The 23,744-nt window shown below is 40.7% G+C and overlaps 2 non-coding genes across 2 annotated transcripts; one reads left to right on the forward strand and one right to left on the reverse strand.

Annotated features, from left to right (window-relative positions):
* Positions 1-300: 300 nt before the first annotated feature.
* On the reverse strand, positions 301-407 carry LOC148567564 (small nucleolar RNA R71). The gene has a single exon (XR_015881706.1). It is a non-coding gene; the product is annotated as a small nucleolar RNA R71 (small nucleolar RNA).
* An 11,810-nt stretch (positions 408-12,217) lies between these two features.
* Positions 12,218-12,320, forward strand: LOC148567565 (small nucleolar RNA R71). The gene has a single exon (XR_015882875.1). It is a non-coding gene; the product is annotated as a small nucleolar RNA R71 (small nucleolar RNA).
* Positions 12,321-23,744: the final 11,424 nt, after the last annotated feature.

Below are 23,744 nucleotides of genomic sequence, written 5' to 3' on the forward strand. Positions count from 1 at the left end.
ATACATGCCAACAACTTTGAACTAAAGCCACAGCTCATCACCCTTGTTCAGAACAATTTTTCATTCGGAGGAAGTGTCCAAGAAGACCGCAATCAACATCTAACCACCTTCCTGAGGATATGCGATACTGTGAAGTCTAATGGTGTTCATTCTGACACTTATAGACTACTTCTGTTCCCTTTCTCACTCAAGGACAAAGCATCTAAATGGCTGGAATCCCTTCCAAAGGAGAGTTTAGCAACCTGGGAAGATGTAGTGAACAAATTATTGGCAAGATTCTATCCTCCTCAACGGATCAATAGGTTGAGAGCTGAGGTACAAACCTTTAGGCAGCAAGATGGTGAGACTCTATATGAAGCATGAGAGAGGTTTAAGGACCTGACAAGAAGATGCCCACCAGATATGTTCAATGAATGGGTGCAGTTGTACATTTTCTATGAAGGTCTTTCATATGAATCAAAGAAGGCAGTAGTCCACTCATCTGGGGGATCTCTGAACAAGAAGAAGACCATTGAAGAAGCCATAGATGTCATTGAGACTGTAGCTGAGAATGACTATTTCTATGCTTCTGAAAGAGGCAACACTAGAGGAGTGATGGAGCTGAACAACATGGATGAACTGCTAGCTCAAAACAAGATGATTACCAAGCATTTAGCTGACCTCACCAAGAAGATGGAGAGGAATCAAGTAGCAGCAATCACCACTTCAGCAGCAACTCAAGAAGGAGTGAATGAAGAGGCAGAGGGTGATCAGGAACAAGCCAACTACATTGGAAATTCACCCACGCAGCACCATGACCCATACTCCAAAACATATAATCCTGGTTGGAGGAACCACCCAAACTTTGGGTGGGGAAATCAACAGGATCAAGGCCAACATCAGAGACGCCACAACCCCAGCAACAATGCAACTCACCAATATTCCACACAGAGATCATATCAGTACCCACCTAACAACACACCTCAACATCCATACCAAAGTCAAAATGGCCCTTCTCACCCCTCCAATCTCAACTCACCATCATTTGAAGATAGACTCTCCAGGATTGAAACCCTACTTGAAGGCATATGCAAGGAAATTCAAGATAACAAGGTGTTCAAAGAGGAGGTGCGAGCCAATATCAAGAATCAGGGAGACACCATCAAGAGGCTGGAATTTCAAGTGGTATACCTATCTGAGAAGATTCCCAAACCTACTGATAGCTTCCCAAGTGACACAGAGAAAAATCCGAGAGGTGAAGCAAAGAAAGTCAGATGGGAAGATTGCAAGATGGTTACTATAAGTGATAAGGAGACTGAGGAAGAGCTAAACAAACCATTAGAACAATCTGAAGATACATCAGCAGGAAAGCAGGAAGAGAATCCTCAGGAAACCACAATTACGCAGAAAGAGTTGCTGAGGCTCTATGCACCCTTTCCCCAATTACTAAATGGTGGTGTAGAGAAGAGAATATACTCAAGGTTTCTTGACATATTTGCATCCCTCCATGTAAACATACCATTCATCAAGGCTCTCCAACAAATGCCCTCATACATCAAGTATATGAAGGAGCTGCTGACCAGGAAAAGCTCACTCAAGGGAAGACAAATCATAGTGATGAACAAGGAGTGCAGTGCTCTCATTCAACCAGAGCTGCCTACAAAAAGGAAGGACCCAGGGACTTTTCACATCCCCTGTGCCATAGGAGAAACAATGTTTGACAAAGGAATCTGTGATCTGGGAGCAAGCATCAACTTAATGCCTTTATCCCTTATGAAGAGGCTGCAAATCAATGAGCTGATGCCCACAGATGTAGTCATCAGGTTGGCGGACAAAACTCAAAAACAAGCAATTGGAGTGGTTGAAAATGTGCTGGTGAAGGTTGGGAACTACTTCCTTCCCACAGACTTTGTCATACTGAAAATGGAAGAAAGTCACCTTCACCCAATCATATTGGGAATACCATTTAGATACAGCCAAAGCGCTCATAGATGTGGAGCGAGGAGAGCTAATACTGAGGATACATGACGAACAACTCACTTTCAACGTCTTCAAACCCTCACAAGAAGCAAGTCAGGAAGGCAAGGAACTAAGGGCAGAGCATGAGAGAGCAATGGTGGGAGAAAAAAGCATTGAAGCACAAGCTGTACACCTTGGAATTCCTTTGGGTGATGAACAAGAGAATCAGCAGCTGTCACAGCTAAAGGAAACTCAAGTGGAGCCAAAACCACTAGAATCATATGAGACCAGCAACAAAATCTCCCTAGGGAAAGAGACCACAAAGAGCAGGGTAACAGCAAAAGAAACAAAGAAGAAAGTACCAAGGAGATGGAGGAATAAAAAGATCCCTACAGAATATTTCTCTCCAGGGAATAAAATGATCTCAGCTTACTTCCTAGATATCCCACCTCATCTCCCCACCATCCCATCTCAGTTACCTAAGGTTTTCACCATCAACAAAGTTCTCTCCCTAGAACATGTGGAGATCATTGATGAAGCCAATGGATATAGTTTTACTGCAAGAGCGGAAGATCTGAAGCATTACCAACCACCATGACAAAGGCAGAACATCAAGCTAGTGACGCTAAAGAAGCGCTCCATGAGAGGCAACCCATGTTTTACATGCTTTTAAAAGTAGTTAATAAAGCAAGGTTCAGGGATTTTAACTCAACTTGACATGCACTTGAATGAATCCTTTTGTGCAACATATAGTGAGGAACAAGTTTGGTGTTCAAGGCACACTAAGAGAACATAAATATAACCCATATCATGTCACTCTTAGGGGCCTTGAACAAATATTTTACACCACATGGCACCAAACTAAGTTTGGTGTTGCCAATGTTGCATACATGGATGTTGAGTTAGTCAGTTGGTGTGCACTCATGAACAGCACTTAGTAGTTAGAAACAAAAACTTTAAAAAGTAGTTATTCTTTTAATTTTGCTGCCACTTTCCACAAGTTTTCTTTTAATCATATTTCTTTTATTTTGTAGGAAAATTGATGGGACAGTTGAAGGGTTCGGCTACCACAAAAGGAGAGGATTGTACACGTGTCTCCAAGGGGATTGCATTGGGAATTGTTGCCATGCAACATTGGAAAAAGAACAAGCTTGGAAACTGAACCAACACCATCATAAAGTGATGATCTTTGTGCTCATCCCATGCTAAACCCCATCCGTCCATCACACAACCACCCCATCAGTCCACACCTTTCATTCACTCATCATTTTCCTATATAAGTGAGTCCTAGTCCGTACTTCCCTTCACATTCCAGCAACCACTTCTTCAAACTGCTCACTCTCGAAGTACAACTCTCTAAGCCACGCCCTATCCAAACCCAACCGAATTCCACCACTCATCACTAACCTCAACACCTTCACTTTTCAAAAGTCACTCATGGCATCATTAAGCTCTAAAAGAAGAAAGGGGAAGGAGCCTATGGAGCAATGCCCTTTCGATGAAAAGAAGTTTAGAACTTTTTATCATGCACTCCAATTTGGATGGATGGCTGATAAGGAGATCATATATGAGCTAGGCTTTCAAGTCAAGAAAACTGAGTGCCCCGAAATCACAGAGAAGGTAGAAAAAAGAAGATGGGAGCTCCTCACCGATCCGATCACTGCAAGAATAAATGCAACGCTCGTGAGAGAGTTCTACGCAAATGTGGTGAGGTATGATAGGAAAGAGGAGTCTTATATAAGCTTTGTGAGACGAGTGACGGTGGATTTTAGTCCCATGAGCATCATGAGAGTGCTAAAGCTACGAACTATACCATTTGAGGAAGAGAGTTATCAATCTCGAATAGATGGTAATCCTAATTATGACCAGATTGTGAAAGATATCTGCATACAAGGGGCAGACTGGATGAGAGATCCCAATGGAAAACCCAAATTTATTAAAAGAGGTGATCTCACCCCTGAAGCAAAGGGATGGTTCGAAATTGTAAGGAGATCCATCCTTTCTGTCGGAAACAATTCAGAGGTGAATCTTAAGAGAGCAACAATGGTGCAATGCATACTTAAAGGGGGAGAGATCAAAGTGCACGAGCTCATAGCCCAAGGCATTAGGAAGATGGCTGAGAAAAGTGATTCTGGAGGAAGGTTAGGCTATCCCAGCACCATTTTCCGCCTGTGTGACAGGGCCGGGGTAGTTGACGTTAGGATTTTTGCCAGTAAAGAATTTCATAAAAACAGTCGCGTTGTAGATATAGTCTCTAAACCGATAGAAATCCCTTCGTACAAACGTTTTGGTTGTCACAAGTAACAAACCCCTTTAAAATTGATAACCGAGTATTTAAACCTCGGGTCGTCTTCTTGATGCGGGGAAAACTTGTCTCTCAACAAATCTTCCTTCGGCAAGTGTACCGAAGATGTCGTCAAGTAAAAACTCACAATAGAGTGAGGTCGAATCCCACAGGGATTGATTGATCAAGCAACTTTAATTAGAAGAATGTTCTAGTTGAGCGAATCCAGAAATTGGGTTGAGAGTTGCAGAAAATAAAATGGCAAGAATGTAAATAACAGAAAAGTAAATGCCAAAATTAAAGGACTGGAAGTAAATGACTAAAAATAAATTACAGAATTATAAATGGGAATGGGGGATTTGCTCATGGAAGTAATTCGCAGAAATTAAAGAGAATGGGTAAGATTAGAGATGGGGAGTTCATTGGGCTTAGGAGATGTTGCAATTCTCCGGATCAAGTTCATTTTCATCTCTTCCTCAATCAATGCACTCATTGATCTCCTTGGCAATCTTAAGTGATTGAATTGCAATTCCTTGCAATTCTATCTCTTAAATCTTGATCAATAGCCAATTCCTTGGTCAATTGCTCATGAGAAGAGATGAAGTATGGTCACTGATTATACCACATGCATTTCCCAAACCAAGTATTGAGAGGGTTACAGTCTCATACCCATCCAAACCCAATTTGGTCCAGCATGAGAAAGTATTTCTAGCTTGATCTCTTCATTCCTCTTCCAAGGTTCAAAAGAGATCCAAGTTTGAATAGCTTCTCTTCCAAGATAACTACTCAATTGGATGAAGATCGAAAGCTTTCAAGTAAAATCAAGAGGAAAAATAGAAGAAGAACAATGAAAATTAGTATTGATCCATCAAATTACAACAGAGCTCCCTAACCCAATGAAAGGGGTTTAGTTGTTCATAGCTCTTGAATATGAAAACAAAGATGGAGAATACATCATAAAACTAGAAATTGCAAAGAAAGTAAAATACAGAGAGTGGTTCTTCAACCTCCAGAACTCTTTTACAATTCAAAGCTACTCCTATATATACTACTCTTCTCAGCTTCTAGTTCACTCCTCAAGTCTTGGGCCTTTGGATCTTGAGTTTGAAGCAGTTCCTTTCTTTATTTGGGCTTGTCTTTACTTGCAGAGAGAAAGTGCGGAGTGAGCAGAGACTTAAGCTCAGGGCGTAAGGAGTGTTAATCATTTAGTGAAAGTCCAAGTTCGGGAACGTTAGTGACACTTAACATTGTCACTAACGTTCCAATGCACCCCTTTTGCCTCACGTTAAAACCCACGTTAACTAGGTTAACGTGGCTTTTAACGTTGCCTTGTTAACCTTCGAGAACGTTAGTGACACTCAACATTGTCACTAACATTCCAGTGTGCCCCTTCTTGCTTCACGTTAAAGCTCACGTTAACTAGGTTAACGTGGCTTCTAACGTGGCCTTTGCCATCCTTCGAGAACGTTAGTGACATTCAACATTGTCACTAACGTTCCAATGTGCCCCTAGGTCTCACGTTGGAGTCCACGTTAACTAGGTTAACGTGGCTTCTAACGTGGCCATCTTTTAGCCATCCCAACGTTAGTGACAATGTTGAGTGTCACTAACGTTGGCTCATCCTTCATTTCTCATCGTTAGCTTCCACGTTAACCAAGTTGACGTGGAAGTTAACGTGACTCTTGGTGGTTGTGTGGTTGCTTCAACGTTAGTGACAATACTGAGTGTCACTAACGTTGTCGACAACTCTTCATCCTCTACGTTAGTTCCCACGTTAACCAAGTTAACGTGGGAGTTAACGTGGTACTTAGCACCATAGGCCAACGTTAGTGACAATGTTGAGTGTCACTAACGTTGGCTTCTCTCCCTCCCTCTTAACGTTAGAGGCCACGTTAACTAGGTTAACGTGGCTTCTAACGTGGCCACGTATGAGTAATTGCCAACGTTAGTGACAATGTTGAGTGTCACTAACGTTGGCTCAACTTCTTTTCTCCACGTTAGAGTTCACGTTAACTTGGTTAACGTGACTCTCTAACGTGGGCATTGATGGCTTTTTTTTTTTAGAGTGTTATTGGCAATCACTTTTCTTATTAATCTTTGCAAGTTACCTCCCCTTTTCTTGCTTCTTTTTGGTCCCGAAATCAAGCAACAAAGTGCATCAAAGCTCTAGTCCAAGTCATGAGTAATGCAACATAATATTTGTCACTAAACTTATGCGAAATCCTCATGAAATCATGTAAAATGCACAATGTATGCTTGAGTCAAGGCATAAGTGAATATTTACCCAAAACTAGCTTATTTCCTAAAGAAATGCATGAAACTAACCTAAAAATAGTAAAGAAAAGGTCAGTGAAACTGGCCAAGATGCCCTGGCATCACAACACCAAACTTAAAGCTTGCTTGTTCCTAAGCAAGTACTAGAACAAGAAAATGATGAATGGAATATCCAGAGGAATGAGTCATTCTTGTGGAAGTCATATTACTGATTTTATGGTGGTTTCATGCATAGCAACTTAGGTTCATTCCATTACTGGCTTTCAGACCTTTATCATGTCCCTAAACACGTACTTTGTTTATATCTCATGAGACTTTTATTCATTGATCCTTTTATTGTTATTTCAAGGGTTATTTGTGTTATTTAGGCTAAGTGCTCTGTAAGGGGGCAACTCTTTAAGATAAGCTTTCAGCCAACACTCCCGAACCAGTTGGTTCAAGGTGCTAGGTGTTGAAGCACCCCTAAGGACTTACTCCCTCAAGTCTCTCCCCCATACATACACACCACAAGCATATAGTTTATTTATTTTCTTTTCTTGAGACCTTGGTGTCCAACACCTCTTTGGGTTGCTAAATGCTCTGTAGTGAGGGTTACTCTTGATAGTGGATTTTCAGCTGATAATCCCGGGTTAGTTAACCCAAGTTACCAAGTGATAAAGCACCCCTAAGAGCTTATTCATCCAAGTAGATCCCTCACACAGGAGCACCACAGACACTTGCCTCAAGATTAAAACCATTGATGCCTAGCCTTATTGCTTACTCTTTTTCTTTTGTTTTTCACTTCCATTATTCTTTCCCTTTTCTCTTATTAGGATCTTGTTATTAACTTAGTCTCATGAGTGTATCCAAAGCAAAGTATTCAGGATAGATAGTTGTCCTCCTAGCCTTGTGGTTGAACCAACATAGCTAACTTATGACTACCCCAAAGATTCATGAATGCACTTCCACAATATGAACTCCACTCTGGTCTTTTAAGAACATAAACATTCTCTTCTTCATTTGATAAAAAGGGACAAGCTTACAAGTAGGTTAAGTAATGATGCAGTGACATAAAGACCATTGCACATAGACTCTCTTCAATACCAAAAACTAAAAATAACATAATTTGAAAAAGGTTTAAACATAACATGGAAGCAAGTTCTATTTCATACAAGATCTTCCTTATTTAAAACACGGAGAAAGATGGAACAAAGAAGGAACTCCACCACCTTTTACTGTTGTGGGTGTCCACGATCTTTTCCTTGCTTGTCCTCCTTGTTTCCTCTTGCATTTCCTTGCATCCGTGCCAATCTTGCTTGCTTCCAAACATCAAGTGCCTTCCTCACTGACTCATGACCCTCTTTCACCCTTTGTCTTTCCCTTCGTGCTAATTCATCCTTCATTTCATCATACTTGGCTATTCCTGGATGCAATATTGGCAGCTGTCCCACTAAGTAGCCGAGCCTGGCTTGAGTATTTATCTGATGTCCTGTTTGACTCATGTAAACTCCTTCTGCAAATGCCCTTTGCTCGTCCAATAGTTCTGCCTATTCTATTTGTCTTCGATGCATCTCATGTATGTGTGCCCCTTGATGTGCTTGGATGTTGATTAGCCTCTGGGTGGATTCTTGTTGCTCGTTTTGCCTTTGTTCCATTCTGTTGAATGCTTCTCCCCATTGTTGTCCTTGGCTTAATTGCTGTTCCATCATTTGCCTTTGCCACTCATCTTGCTGCCCCATCATCTGTAGTTGAAGCTCTTTTTGTGCTCCTTGACTTTCCAAATATTGTCTAGATAAGCCATCAATGGCTTCCTGTAATTGGTGCATGTCCAAGGTCTGTGGTGCTTGTCCCTCTAAGACTTGTCCTTCAACTACTTGAGGAGCTGTCCTCTTTCTTTGCTTCCGTTGAGGCAGGGGGAGTGCTGCAGCATTCATCCTTCAGACCGTTATTGGAATGCCTTCCTTTATCCAAACGGGGTCCTCATCTTCAAAAACCACTCTAGCTTTCTTGCATATTCGGTAAATGGTGCTGGGGTAACCTAATATTCCTCTTGAGTCACTTTTCTCTGCCATCTTTCTAATTCCTTGAGCTATGATCTCATGAACTTTGATTTTTCCTCCCTTGAGTATACAATGCAACATTGTTGCTCTCTCGAGATTCACCTTCGAGTTGTTTGCAGCTGGGAGAATAGACATCCTCACTAGCTCGAACCACCCCTTAGCTTCAGGAGTGAGATCTGTTCTCTTAATGAACTTTGGTTTATTTTCTGCACCCCTTTCCAAGTCAGCTCCTAGTACACACAGGTCTAGTAAAAGCTGGTCATAATTGGGATTGTTGTCCAATCTTGAGTGGTAACTTTCTTCTTCAAATGGTATAGACCGTAGCTTCAATGCCCTCATTACACTCATGGGACCAAAATCCACCATTGTTCCTCTCACAAAGCTTGTATATGACTCATCTTTCTTATCATACCTGACTGCATTTGCATAAAATTCTCTTATGAGATTTGCATTCACCTTAGTGACCGGGTCAGTGAGGAGCTCCCATCTTCTCCTTTCTACCTTCTCTGTGATTTCGGGGCATTCAGTCTTCTTAACTTGAAATCCCAGCTCATAAATGATTTCCTTATCAACCATCCACCCGTATTGCAATGCATGATGCAAGCTTCTAAACCTCTTCTCATCATATGGGTGTTCTTCCATGGGTTCCTTCCCCTCCCTTCTCTTAGAACTTGAAGATGCCATGAATGATGATTTAATATGTGAAGGTGGTAAGGTTGTGGAGACTTTTGGTTGTTTAGGGTTTTATGGCAATGAGGAGAGTGAGGGGAGGAATGTTTATAATTGGATAGGGGGTGTATTGTACCGAAATGAAGAGTGGTGAAGGTGTGTGATGACAATGAAGGGTGGTATGGACAAGGGTTGTTTATATAGAGAAGTTGTGAGAGAATGGAGGGTGTAGATTGATGAAGTGGTCACTTGATGGACGGTTGGGGTTATGCATGGCTAGAAGACAAGGATCATCACTTTATGATGGGGATTGCTCGGTCTTCTAAGGGTCCCTTTTTTCAATGTTGCATGGCAACATTTTCCAACGTATTCTCTCTTTAGAACAAGTGTTAACCCCTCTTCTTTAAGTGGCGAAATCTCCCCCATTTAATTGTCCCATCAATCCCTTTTTATGCTTCTTTTCCTTTCCTATAAAGATTTGAAATAAGGAAATTAATAATTAAAAAAATTCAAACTCTACGGCTAGAAATAAAGGAAAGAAAGGTTTTGATTGTTTATTTATGAATTTCAACTAACTAACTAACTATTGGTGGTTCCTTATATGCATTTTGGTGGCACCATGAGGTGACACCAAACTTAGTTTGAAGCAATGTGATGAAAAGTTTTGTGTTCAAAGCTCCCAAGACTAGCATGCAACCTGGTTTGCTTTGAACACCAAACTTGTTCCTCACTATATTCTGCATAAAAAGATTTTCACCAATTGTTCGTTAAGTTTGGATTAAAGCTCATAAAGATAGACTTATTCATAATCTTTTGAAAGCATATAAAACATGGGTTGCCTCCCATGAAGCGCTTCTTTAGCGTCACTAGCTTGACGTTTTTCTTTCATCACGGTGGTTGGTAGTGCTTAAAGTCCTCCCCTCTTGCTGTGGACTTGTATCCATTGGTTGGATCAATGATCTCCACATATTCCAGGGAAAGAACTCTGTTGATAGTGAAGACCTTAGGTAATTGAGATGGCACAGTAGGGAGATTAGGAGGAATATCTGGGAAGTAAGCTGAGACAACTCTATCCCCTGGAGAGAAGTCTTCCGTAGGGATCTTCTTGTTCCTCCATCTCCTTGGTACCTTCTTCTTTGTTTCTTTTGAGGTTGCCTTTCCCTTGGTGACCTCTTTTCTCCAAGGAGTTGTGATGCTGTCTTCACCTGCCTCTAGAGGTTTGGGATCCTCCAACTTTTCCTTGAGCTGTGGCAATTGCTGTTTTCCTTGTTTGTCAGTTAAGGGGGTCTCAGAATGAACTGGCTGTGCTTCAGTACTTGTTTCCTCCTTCAGTGTCTCAATATCATTTATGCTTAGTTCCTTGTCCTCTTGATTTGTTTCTTGTGAGAGTTTGAAAACATTGAAGCTGAGTCGTTCATCATGGATTCTCAATGTTAGCTCCCCTTTCTCTACATCGATAAGTGCTCTGGCCGTAGCTAGAAATGGTCTTCCCAATATGATTGGGTGAGTGTGACTTTCTTCCATGTCCAGAATGACAAAGTCTGTTGGGAGAAAGTACTTCCCAACCTTTAGCAACACATTTTCCACTACTCCTATTGCTTGCTTTTGATTTTTGTCAGCCAATCTGATAATGACATCTGTGGGCATTATCTCATTGATTTGCAGCCTCTTCACCAGGGATAAGGGCAGTAAATTGATGCTGGCCCCTAAATCGCATAGTGCTCTGTCGAACATGTTTTCTCCTATGGCACAAGGTATATGAAAACTTCCTGGGTCTCTTCTTTTTGTAGGCAACTCAGGTTGAATAAGGGCACTACATTCCTTGTTCATCACTATAGTCTGCCCTCCCTTGAGTGAGCTTTTCCTGGGAAGAAGTTCCTTCATATACTTGATGAATGCAGGCATTTGTTGAATTGCCTTGATGAATGGTATGTTCACGTGCAGAGATGCAAACAAGTCTAGGAACCTTGAGTATATCCTCTTTCCCACAGCACCATTGAGCAGTTGAGGGAATGGTGCATAAAGCTGCAGCAGCTCTTGTTGTGAGATTTCTGGTTCTTTGTGATCTCTATCCTCCTCCTTTGTTGAGTTGTCTTCAGGTTGTTTGCACATTTTGCCTTGCTTGTCTTCAATTTCTTGATCATTTGTAGTGACCATTTTGCAATCTTCCCATCTTACTTTCTTTGCTTCTCCTTTGGGGTTTTTCTCCGTGTCACTTGGGAAGCTATCAGTAGATTTGGGAATCTTCTCAGCTAAATATCCCACCTGGAATTCCATCTTCCTAATGGTTTCTCCCTGGTTCTTAATATTGGCTCGCACTTCCTCTTTGAACACCTTATTTTCTTGAATCTCATGGCATATTCCTTCAAGTAAGGCTTCAATCTTAGAGAGCCTGTCATCAATTGATGAATGGTTCGGAGCAGATGTGCTGTTTTGGTTTTGATAAGTATGTGGAGAAGTGTTGTTGTGGGGGTGTTGAGATGTCCTCTGGGTGAATTGTTGGTGAGCTACATTGTTGTTAGAGTTGTAACATCTCTGGTCTTGGTTTTGATCTTGCTCACTTCCCCACCCAAAGTTCGGGTGATTTCTCCATCCAGGGTTGTAAGTCTTGGAGTATGGATCATAGTTTTTCCTTGGTGAATTCCCAATGTAGTTGGCTTGCTCCTGACTCCCTTCTGCTTCTTGGTTTACTCCTTCTTGTGTTGTTGATGAAGTGGAGATTGCTGCTACTTGGTTCATCTCCATCTTCTTCGTGAGGTCAGCAAGCTGCTGGGTAATGAGCTTGTTTTGGGCCAACAGAGCATCTACATTGTTTAGCTCCATCACTCCTCTTGTGTTCCCTCTTTTGGAAGCATAGAAGTAGTCATTTTCTGCTACTGTTTCAATAACATCTATGGCTTCCTCAATGGTCTTCTTCTTATTCAAGGACCCTCCAAATGAATGGTCTACTGCCTTCTTTGACTCATAAGGGAGCCCTTCATAGAAAATGTGCAGCTGGACCCATTCGTTGAACATGTCAGGTGGACACCTCCTTGTTAAGTCTTTGAACCTCTCCCATGCTTCATACAGAGTCTCACCATCCTGTTGCCTGAAGGTTGAACCTCAGCTCTCAGCCTATTGATTCGTTGAGGAGGGTAGAATCTTGCTAAGAATTTGTTCACCACATCCTCCCATGTTGTCAAGCTCTCCTTTGGGAAGGATTCCAGCCACTTGGCTGCCTTGTCTCTGAGTGAGAAGGGAAATAAGAGCAATCTATAGGCGTCAGGATGAACACCATTAGATTTCACTGTGTCACATATTCTCAGGAAGGTGGTCAAATGTTGGTTGGGATCTTCTTGAACACCTCCTCCAAACGAACAGTTGTTCTGAACAAGGGTGATGAGCTGTGGTTTAAGTTCAAAGTTGTTGGCATGGATTGTTGGCTTTTGGATGCTACTTCCACAATTGCCTGGGTTTGGATTAATGTAAGAGCCCAAAACTCTTCTATCCTCCCCAGCATGATTTGCTCCACCTCCTCTGCCATGGTTGTGAGTCTCTTCTTCATGATGATTTTCCATGTTTTCTTCCATGTTTGGTTCAAAGTACTCCTCAAACTATTCCTCTTCTTCTTCAGTACCAACTACTCATTTTCCTCTTGCCTCTCTCCTTAGTCTAAGGAAAGGTTCTCTCTGGTGCAGAATCAAAGGAAGTTGACGCCCCGCTTCTTCTCCCTGTCATACAACCAACAAGTACAAGCAGAGAAAATAGGTGCAGACAGTAGTTGTGTCAGAGTTATTGTTAGTTGTGGGTGATGCAATATATCAAAGAGTTAGTGGGTTAGCAAACAGAATTGAAAATAACAAAGAAAAACAAAAGAGTAGATGGAGAAGGGAAGAAGTTTAGCTAAAACAAAAAGTAAATCACTCAAACAAAAAATGAAATTCACAAAATAAAATGCTCAATCTAGTGATCTTCCAATCTAATCATTGTTGATGCACAATCAATCCCCGGCAACGGCGCCATAAACTTGATGCGGGGAAAACTTGTCTCTCAAAAAATCTTCCTTCGGCAAGTGTACCGAAGTTGTCGTCAAGTAAAAACTCACAATAGAGTGAGGTCGAATCCCACAGGGATTGATTGATCAAGCAACTTTAATTAGAAGAATGTTCTAGTTGAGCGAATCCAGAAATTGGGTTGAGAGCTGCAGAAAATAAAATGGCGGGAATGTAAATAACAGAAAAGTAAATGCTAGAATTAAAGGACTGGAAGTAAATGACTGAAAATAAATTGCAGAATTATAAATGGGAATGGGGGATTTGCTCATAGAAGTAATTCGCAGAAATTAAAGAGAATGGGTAAGATTAGACATGGGGAGTTCATTGGGCTTAGGAGATATTGCAATTCTCCGGATCAAGTTCATTTTCATCTCTTCCTCAATCAATGCACTCATTGATCTCCTTGGCAATCTTAAGTGATTGAATTGCAATTCCTTGCAATTCAATCTCTCAAATCTTGATCAATAGCCAATTCCTTGGTCAATTGCTCATGAGAAGAGATGAAGTATGGTCACTGATTATACCACATGCATTTCCCAAACCAAGTATTGAGAGGGTTATAGTCACATACCCATCCAAACCCAATTTGGTCCAGCATGAGAAAGCATTTCTAGCTTGATCTCTTCATTCCTCTTCCAAGGTTCAAAAGAGATCCAAGTTTGAATAGCTTCTCTTCCAAGATAACTACTCAATTGGATGAAGATCGAAAGCTTTCAAGTAAAATCAAGAGGAAAAATAGAAGAAGAACAATGAAAATTAGTATTGATCCATCAAATTACAACAGAGCTCCCTAACCCAATGAAAGGGGTTTAGTTGTTCATAGCCCTTGAAAATGAAAACAAAGATGGAGAATACATCATAGAACTAGAAATTGCAAAGAAAGTAAAATACAGAGAGTGGTTCTTCAGCCTCCAGAACTCTTTTACAATTCAAAGCTACTCCTATATATACTACTCTTCTCAGCTTCTAGTTCACTCTTCAAGTTTTGGGCCTTTGGATCTTGAGTTTGAAACGGTTCCTTTCTTTATTTGGGCTTGGCTTTACTTGCAAAGAGAAAGTGCGGAGTGGGCAGAGACTTAAGCTCAGGAGGTAAGGAGTGTTAATCATTTAGTGAAAGTCCAAGTTCGGGAACGTTAGTGACACTTAACATTGTCACTAACGTTCCAATGCACCCCTTTTGCCTCACGTTAAAACCCACGTTAACTAGGTTAACGTGGCTTTTAACGTTGCCTTGTCAACCTTCGAGAACGTTAGTGACACTCAACATTGTCACTAACGTTCCAGTGTGCCCCTTCTTGCTTCACGTTAAAGCTCACGTTAACTAGGTTAACGTGGCTTCTAACGTGGCCTTTACCATCCTTCGAGAACGTTAGTGACATTCAACATTGTCACTAATGTTCCAATGTGCCCCTAGATCTCACATTGGAGTCCACGTTAACTAGGTTAACGTGGCTTCTAACGTGGCCATCTTTTAGCTATCCCAACGTTGGTGACAATGTTGAGTGTCACTAACGTTGGCTCATCCTTCATTTCTCATCGTTAGCTTCCACGTTAACCAAGTTGACGTGGAAGTTAACGTGACTCTTGGGGGTTGTGTGGTTGCTTCAACGTTAGTGACAACGTTGAGTGTCACTAATGTTGTCGACAATTCTTCATCCTCTACGTTAGTTCCCACGTTAACCAAGTTAACGTGGGAGTTAACGTGGTACTTAGCACCATAGGCCAACGTTAGTGACAATGTTGAGTGTCACTAACGTTGGCTTCTCTCCCTCCCCCTTAACGTTAGAGACCATGTTAACTAGGTTAACGTGGCTTCTAACGTGGCCACTTATGAGTAATTGCCAACGTTAGTGACAATGTTGAGTGTCACTAACGTTGGCTCAACTTCTTTTCTCCACGTTAGAGTTCACGTTAACTTGGTTAACGTGACTCTCTAACGTGGGCATTGATGGCTTTTTTTTTTTGAGAGTGTTATTGGCAATCACTTTTCTCATTAATCTTTGCAAGTTACCTCCCCTTTTCTTTCTTCTTTTTGGTCCTGAAATCAAGCAACAAAGTGCATCAAAGCTCTAGTCCAAGTCATGAGTAATGAAACATAATATTTGTCACTAAACTTATGCGAAATCCTCATGAAATCATGTAAAACGCACAATGTATGCTTGAGTCAAGGCATAAGTGAATATTTACCCAAAACTAGCTTATTTCCTAAAGAAATGCATGAAACTAACCTAAAAACAGTAAAGAAAAGGTCAGTGAAACTGGCCAAGATGCCCTGGCATCACTTCTCAAGGAATTGCAGGGAGGTATGTTCTTATTATTGGTTATGAGTTTGTAAATTGGGGTTTTGGAAGTTTGGGCAATGCGCACAGGTATATTTTCAAGCAATAAAAATAAATAAATAATTGTAAAATAAACCCTTGGCAAGGTATGAGAACCGGAAGTCCTATCCTGGTTATCCTTATCAATTGTGATGAGAATGGATTTTTCTCCCACTTTGTTAACCTCTAGCTATGAAGTTAAGTTAAGTGGACGAATTAATTCGAATCCTCAAGTCCCAGTCTTTCCTTGGGAAAATTTAGAGTTATTGGATCTCGAAGTAATTCTTGAAGAATTTCAATTTTCAATCAACAATGAGTTTGATAACTCAAGAGTTACCAATGACTCAACCAAAGCCAAAAAGGAAAAATCCAAATTACTTATATAAGTAAAAGAAAGCAATCATAAGTCTGAAATACCTCAAAATATATTAAATAGAAAATCAATCTAAACATAGAGAGTCATAAACAAAATTGAGAAAATAAATAAAAGAACATTGAACCTGGATTGAGAGTCACTCCTAAAACTAAGAGAAGTCCTAAATCCTAATCATAAGAGAGATGAGAGAACTTCTCTCTCTAAAAACTACATCTACTCCTAAAATTGTGAATATGAGAGCCTTCTTATGAATGGATGCATTCCCCCACTTTATTGCCTCTAATCTGTGTTTTCTGGGCCGTAAACTGGGTCAGAAATAGCCCAGAATTTGCTGGTCTCGAATTCAACCATGCTGGATTTCCGTCACTGCGACATGGCCGCATGGATCACGCGGTCGCGTCACCTAGAATCAGGGAAACTATAGCATATTAAATATCAAATCGAAGCCCCGAACGTTAGCTTTCCAACGCAACTAGAACCGCATCGTTTGGACCTCTATAGCTAAAGTTATAGCCATTTGAGTGCAAAGAGGTCAGGCTAGACAGCTTAGCAATTTCTCCAACTTCATGTATTCCTTCCACTTTTGCATGCTTCCTTTCTATCCTCTGAGCCATTCCTGCCCTATAATATCTGAAATCACTTAACACACATATCAAGGCATCTAATGGTAATAAGAGAGGATTAATAATAAGCAAATATAAGATCAAAAAAGCATGTTTTCAATCATAGCATAAATTCAGGAATGAAATATAAAACCATGCAAATATTATAAATAAGTGGGTAAAGGGTTGATAAAATCCACTCAATTGAGCACAAGATAAACCATAAAATAGTGGTTTATCAGTAGTGTTCGAAGATGAAATCCCCGAATGGATAAAAGTTGGTATCTCAATTACTGTCCGGCGTATGCATGCTGTTACATCTCCCCTACCTCAACGAAGGATAAGAAAGAGGGTAGCCCAGCAAACTGTAGAAGGGCAAAACCCAGAGGAGCAAGCTGTAGCCACCTTGAACATGCACCAATTACAAGAAGCCATTGATGGCTTATCTAGGCAATATTGGGAGAATCAAGAGGCACATAAAGAGCTTCAATTACAGATGATGGGCCGTCAAGAGGAATCACTCTCAAGATGGATGAATCAACAAGAAGAGTGGCAGAAGCAAATGATGGAGCAGCAATGGGAGCAAGGAAAACAATGAGGTGAATCCTTCCACAAGATAGAACAAAGACAAAATGAACAACAAGAATCTATCCAGAAGCTAATCAACATCCAAGCACATCAAGGTGCACACATACATGAGATGCATCGAAAACAAATAGAACAAGCAGAACTCTTTGACGAGCACAGGGCATTCTCTGAAGGGGTTTACATGAGTGAAAGTGGAAATCATGTAAACATGCTAGCCAGGCTCGGATACTTAGTCGGACAGCTACCTATAGCACATCCAGGAATCACAAAATATGACGAAGTGAAGGATGAGTTAGCACGAGAAGAAAGAGAAAGGGTGGAGAAGAGTCATGAATCAGTAAGGAAGGCACTTGAAGACTGGAAAAGAGCCAGACTAGCACGGATACAAGGAAGCACAAGTGGACGCAAAGAGGACAAGCAAGAGGGAGAGCATGGACAACCCCATGATTAAAAGGTGGTGGAGTTCCCTCATTGTCCCATCTTTTTCAAGTTTTAAATAAGGAAAATCATGTATGAAATAGAACATGCTTCCATGGTAGTTTAGAATTTTCAAATCTTTTTTTAGTATTCTCCTTACTTAGGTCTATGATTGCTAGTCAAATTGCCTGTTTTCAATTCCATCTTGCTTATTGTATGCTTGTCCTTTTTAAGCTAAATAAAAAGAGATGTTATGAAAGACCAGAGTGGAATTCAATTTGTGGAGTAAGTTCTTAGATTTGTGGTGTAGTAATCACTTAGCTAAGTTGGTTCACCAACAAGGTGGGAAGGCAACTATCTGTCCTAAATCATATGCTTGAAACACACCCCATGAGACTAGCTAAATAATAAGATCCTAATAAGAAAAACGAAAAGAACAATAAGAGTTGAAAAAGGAAGAAAAGTTAATAAAGAATAAGGCTAGGCACCAAGGGCTTGAATCTTGAGGGATGTGTCTGTGGTGCTCTTGTACCAAGGATCTGCTTGGATGAATAAGTTCTTAGGAGTGCTTCATCACTTGGTAACTTGGATTAACTAACCCGGGATTATCAACTGAAAATCTACTATCAAGAGCAACCTTGCTACAGAACATTTAGTAACCCAAAGAGGTGCTGGACACCAAGACCTCAAGGGAAGAAAATAACAAACCATGTGCCTGTGGTGTGCATGTATGGGGGAGAGAGACTTGAGGGAGTAAGTCCTTAGGGGTGTTTCAACACCTAGCACCTTGAACCAACTGGTTCGGGAGTGTTGGCTGAAAACTTATCTTAAAGAGTCGCCCCTTCACAGAACACTTAGCCTAAGGAAGAAATGAACCTTGGAAAGACAAAGGGATCAATAAATAAAAGTCTCAAAGAGGGAAATCAGGTGAGTATTCCAAGGCATGATAAAGGTCTGAAAGCCAGTAAAGGAATGAACCTATGTTGCTATGCATGAAAACCCATAAAACCAAGAATATGACTTTCATAATAATGATTCATTCATCTTGTCATTTCATTCATCATTCTCTTGTTCCAGTGCTTGCTTAGGGACAAGCAAGCTTTAAGTTTGGTGTTGTGATGCCAGGGCATTTTGGCCAGTTTCACTGACCTTTTCTTTATGGTTTTAGGGTAGTTTCATGCACTTTCTTAGGAAATAAGTAAGTTTTGGGTAGAATTTCACTTACATCTTGATTCAAGCTAACATTGTGATTTTTATATGAATTCATGAGAATTATGCATGAATTGAATGACAAATTGGATGATGCATGTCTTATAACTTGGACTAGAACTTTGATGCACTTTATTGCTTGATTTCAGGACAAAGGAAGCAAGGAAGAATCACGTTAGCAGCCACGTTAGTCTAACTAACGTGACCTCTAACGTGGAAGGGGAGCTAGCTTGCAACGTTAATGAGAAAAGTAATCGCCAATAACGTCCTCGAAGCCATCATAGCCCACGTTAATTGCCACGTTAACTATATTAACGTGGTAGTTAACGTGGAAGAAGAAAATGAAGCCAACGTTAGTGGCACTCACCTTTGTCACTAACGTTGGACCAAGCTCATATTGGCCACGTTAAGAGCCACGTTAACTCAGTTAACATGGACTCTAACGTGGGGAAACAAAAGAATGACCAACGTTAGTGACACTTACCTTTGTCACTAATGTTGAGCTAAGCCACTTTGAGCCACGTTAGTTGCCACGTTAACGTGGAGGGAGCAAAGAATCGCCAACGTTAGTGATACTCACCTTTGTCACTAACGTTGGGATGAGCCACTATGAGCCACGTTAACTCCCACGTTAAATACATTAACGTGGAAGCTAACGTGAGTAAAAGGGATGATGAGCCAACGTTAGTGACGCTCACCTTTGTCACTAACATTGGAGATGGCTAGCAATACCACGTTAGAAGCCACGTTAACCTAGTTAACATGAACTCTAACGTGGGAAGTAGGGGCATTTTGGAACGTTAGTGACAAAGGTAAGTGTCACTAACGTTCTCGAAGATGTGGCAAGCCTACGTTAAAGGTCACGTTAGCCACTAACGTGAACCCTAACGTAGGGAGAAAGGAGGATTCTCAATGTTATTAGAAAAAGTAAGTCCCAATAATGTGTGCGAAGGACCAAGAGGCAACGTTAGTGGTCACATTGATGCCACTAACGTTGAAGTTAACGTGGAGCATCCTTGGGTTAGGAACGTTAGTGAAAAAGGTGATTTTCACTAACGTTCTCGAACCCAAACTTTCACTTAACGTTAACGCCACTAACGTCCTAAGCTAGAATCCCTGCCTACTTCACACTTTCTCTTTGCAAGTAAAGCTAAGCCCACTGAAGAAGATAACTGCTTCAACTCAAGATCCAAAGGCCCATATCCAAGACTTGAAGAGCCAACTAGAAGATCAGAAGAATAGTATAAATAGGGAGAGCTTTGAACTAGAAAGGAGCTTTTGGCATTATTAGAATTACTCTCTGTATTTTACTTTTTCTGCAACTTTTAGTTTAATTCTCAGAATGTACTCTCCATCTATGCTTTTCATTCCCAGAGCTATGAACAACTAAACCCCTTTCATTGGGTTAGGGAGCTCTGTTGTAATTTGATGGATTAATAATAGTTTTCATTATCCTTCTTCTCTCTTTTCTCTTGATTTTACTAGAAAGCTTTCAATCTTCATCCAATTGAGTAGTTATCTTGGAAAAGAAGCTATTCATACTTGGATCTCTTCTAAACCTTGGAAGAGGAATGAAGAGATCATGCTAGAATTGCTTTCTCATGTTGTACCAAATTGGGTTTGGACGGATATGGTGACATATAATTCTCCCAATACTTTGATTTGGAAATACATGTGGTATAATCAGTGACCACACCTCATCTCTTCTCATGAGCAATTAGACCACGGAATTGGCTATTGATCTGATTTGAGAGATTGAATTACCAAGGAATTGGAATTCAATCACTTAAGATTGCCAAGGAGATCAATGAATGCATTGATTGAGGAAGAGATGAAAATGAACTTGATCCGGAGAATGCAACATCTCCTAAGCCCAATGAACTCCCCATTTCTGATCTTACCCATTCTCTTTACTTTCTGCTATTTACTTTCATGCTAAACCCCCCTTCCCCATTTAAGATTTTGCAATTTACCTTCTATTATTTATTTTCTACAATTTACTTTCCTGCCATTTAATTTCCTGCAATTCTCAACCCAATTTCTGCTTAGCTCAACTAGAATATTCTTCCAATTAAAGTTGCTTGACCAATCAATCCCTGTGGGATTCGACCTCACTCTATTGTGAGTTTTTACTTGACGATAATTTGGTATACTTGCCGAGGGAGATTTGTTAAAGGACAAGTTTCCGTGCATCAGCACCAGATAGCTGTAGAGTACGTACATGTGATTCTACCAGAGTGGGACCTTCCCCCTGAGCCAATCTTAGACTTTCCACAGCCTACTGAGTCGGCACTACCAGATGACGGGGTAGCTCCGATATACACAAATGGACCTGTCCTCGCGAATAGTTTTGTACATAGTGACAGCAGTATTTCTGGTGGATCTGAGCGTATAGCTGTAGCTGTAGACGATGAGGAGGAAGAGGATCCCTGAGATAGAGAGAGAGAGCAGAATGAGGAGATGGGCGAGCCTCATGACGATCTTCTGAACGGCCACGTGTAGATATAGTTTGACAGCCGTAGGGGTATTCTTTTGCTGACACTCTAGTTTGACATTATCTATTAGTTAGTCTCTCACTTGTGTTAGTACACCCGAGAGCTAGGAACTATATAGTGGTTAGGCTAGCCTGGGTGCCAGTTTAGCGGCTTTTTGTATAGGCCAGGCGCTGGAAGTGTCGTGTATATATTAGCTACATAGGTTGACGAGGATGTAAACTGACTTGATCTTGTGTAAAAGCTACATGTTTTGTTATAGTGTACATGACGTATATTATCTGCTATATTTCTATATTTCTCTTTGCTTGCTTTTATTGCTCTCAATGTATGCTTGTTTATTTTTACATTATCATCCGCAGCGAATAAAAAAAAGTTACTCGTAAAATTGGCAACGTTCTGACAAGGCAGAGGCTCATATATTAAATAATAGATAATAGTTAGGAAGGACAAGTTAGTAACACTTAGCTTCTTGTATGACCATGGCATACTGGGAGTTGGGTGGTTACAATTTTGTATCAAAGCAGTTCATTCCCAATAGAGCCTGGGGAGCGGACTGACTATGCTTCATTGCATACTCTGCTTGTGTGTCTCACGCTGTTAGGGTATCTTTAAGATACATTTGACATGAATGTCTATGAGCGCTCATTTTGGAAATGTTCGTGCCTTACTTGAAATATTAAGACTGATCACCTTAATGTTGATTGTTTGGTGCAGATAGGACTATAATGACTGCGAATAGGCAAAGTTTAATCGAGTTTCGAACAACGAATCGATGCGAGGCACAGCTATCCTCAGAGTTGTTATGATCTCCATGGTTATGGTTATGTCAGATTTGGATGCTGTACGGAACATACGCTTGTTTTACTTGTGAGAAATCTGGACACACAGCTAGGATCTACCCAAGAAAGATTGTTCGGAATCCAGTATAAACCCAGCAACAAGGCCGAGTGTTTGCTATGACTGCTAATGATGCTATACAATCAGACGCCCTGATCCAAGGTTAGTGCTACGTCAAGAATCGATTTCTAACTGTACTGTATGACTCAAATGCATCGCATTCCTTTATTTCTTTAACTGTTGCTCGTGAGTTGGGACTAGATTTCTCTGAGTGAAATTTTGATTTAATTGTCCATACACCTGCATCCCAAAATTCTTTGACCAACTTAGTATGCCTGCAAGTACCATTTACTGTTAGGAATATGACTTTCATACATGATTTAATTTGTTTGCCTCCATATGGTCTAGAAGTTATTCTAAGGCTGGATTGATTATCTAAATATCATGTTTTCCATGATTGCTTTGAAAGAACTACTGTTATTCCATCTGATAGTTTAGATATTAAACCATTTCTGTCCCAAATTTTATATCTGAATTCTGTAAGACTTACCTTAGACAGGAGTGATTGTGAGGGGTACGTTCTATTAGCGGCTAGCTCGAATGACAGTGAACTAAGCTTAAAACGAATCCGAGTGGTGAAGGAATTTCCTGATGTTTTTCTAGACGACATACCTGAGTTTCACCTCAACGAGAGATAGAGTTCAGCGTTGTTCCCGTACTTGGAACTGGACGATTTCCATAGCATCGTACCGGATGTTACCACTGGAACTTGCAGAATTGAAGAAGCAGTTGGATGAGCTACTTGGAAAGAAATTTATTCGTCCCAATGCATCACGTTGGGAAACTCCAGTATTGCTAGTAAAGAGGAAGGACGGTGGAATGAGACTTTGTGTAGATTACCGACAGCTAAATAAGGTCACTATTAAGAACAAGTATCCACTTTCACGGATTGATGATTTGATGGATCAGTTGAAAGGTGCAACTGTGTTCTATAAGATTGACTTGCGATCGGGTCATCACTAAATTCGAGTAAGCAAGCCGGATATACCAAAGATTGTGTTTAGGATTCAAAAATGATGACAATCTTGAGACGTATGGGAGCAGAAGAACTAGAAGCTGTGAGACAAAATCGTAATGGTCTATAGAGGTAAAAAAATGAAATTTGTATGCCTAACTCTGGAGAATTGCAAAAAAGGATTCTTGCATAAGCTCACTAAAGTAGATTTCCTATGCATCCTGGGGTGACAAAGATGTATCAAGATTTGAAACAAACGTTCTGGTGGCTGGGCCTGAAAAAAAATGGTAGCTGATTGTGTCTCAAAATGTTTAACCTGTCAGAAGGTGAAGGTGGAACATCAAAAGCCGTCAAGAACCCTGCAACCCTTGGAAATACCATAATGGAAATGGGAGCTAATCACTATGGATTTTATCACTAGATTGCCAAGGACCTCAATAGGAAACGATGCCATGATGCACGGAAACTTGTCCCTTAACAAATCTCCCTCGGCAAGTATACCGAATTGTCGTCAAGTAAAAACTCACAGTAGAGTGAGGTCGAATCCCACAGGGATTGATTGGTCAAGCAACTTTAATTGGAAGAATGTTCTAGTTGAGCTAAGCAGAAAGTGTGTTGAGAATTGCAGGAAATTAAATGTCGGGAAAGT

This window comes from Arachis ipaensis, chromosome B4, assembly GCF_059453495.1.
Source record: "Arachis ipaensis isolate K30076 ecotype BB chromosome B4, ASM5945349v1, whole genome shotgun sequence".
Classification (NCBI taxonomy): domain Eukaryota; kingdom Viridiplantae; phylum Streptophyta; class Magnoliopsida; order Fabales; family Fabaceae; genus Arachis; species Arachis ipaensis.